The sequence below is a fragment of the Ailuropoda melanoleuca genome, unplaced genomic scaffold (genome assembly GCF_002007445.2).
Source record: "Ailuropoda melanoleuca isolate Jingjing unplaced genomic scaffold, ASM200744v2 unplaced-scaffold39802, whole genome shotgun sequence".
NCBI classification, from domain to species: Eukaryota; Metazoa; Chordata; class Mammalia; order Carnivora; family Ursidae; genus Ailuropoda; species Ailuropoda melanoleuca.
This window is the reverse complement of record NW_023211395.1, coordinates 1-565: the sequence shown is the minus strand read 5'-3', so window position 1 is coordinate 565 and position 565 is coordinate 1. Positions and strand designations below refer to the sequence as shown.

The following is a 565-nucleotide window of genomic DNA, read 5'->3' as shown; positions in this document are numbered from 1 at the left end:
GAAGAAGCAGGCTCATAGCAGAGGAGCCCGATGTGGGACTCGATCCTAGAACGCCAGGATCACGCTCTGAGCCGAAGGCAGACGCTTAACGACTGCGCTACCCAGGCGCCCCTAAAATGGTAAATTTTACTTTATATACAGTTAATCTCAATTAAAAAAAAAGACTATTTTGGAGATAATAGTTACGCTGTGAATCGGTAGCCAAGTGAACAGCACGCTGACATAGCCCATTTTTCATCTGCCCCAATTCACTCTATGAATGAAGCTATTAGCATGTTCCCTCCCATAATGCTTTGCTTCATTCTCCCTCAAAACTTAATTAAGTGAAATCAAGAAAAAGTCCTTAGAAATAGCTTATGTATTTTCAAGAGATCTTTATTCGGTTGTATACTTTTCAACCAAACAATAATTGATGGTTTTTCCATACGACTCAAATTCGCCTTTGTGTAATAGGGACCTTGCCTATTAGGGATGATGAGTAGGGGGCGTAGTTCTCTAGCTTTGCGCAGTGGCAGTATCGTAGCCAATGAGGTTTATCCGAGGCGCGATTATTGCTAATTGAAAA

At 41.6% G+C, this 565-nt stretch overlaps 1 pseudogene; it reads left to right on the top strand.

The window, feature by feature from the left end:
- Positions 1 to 497: 497 nt before the first annotated feature.
- LOC117798996 lies at positions 498 to 565 on the top strand (annotated as a pseudogene; the record flags this gene model as incomplete).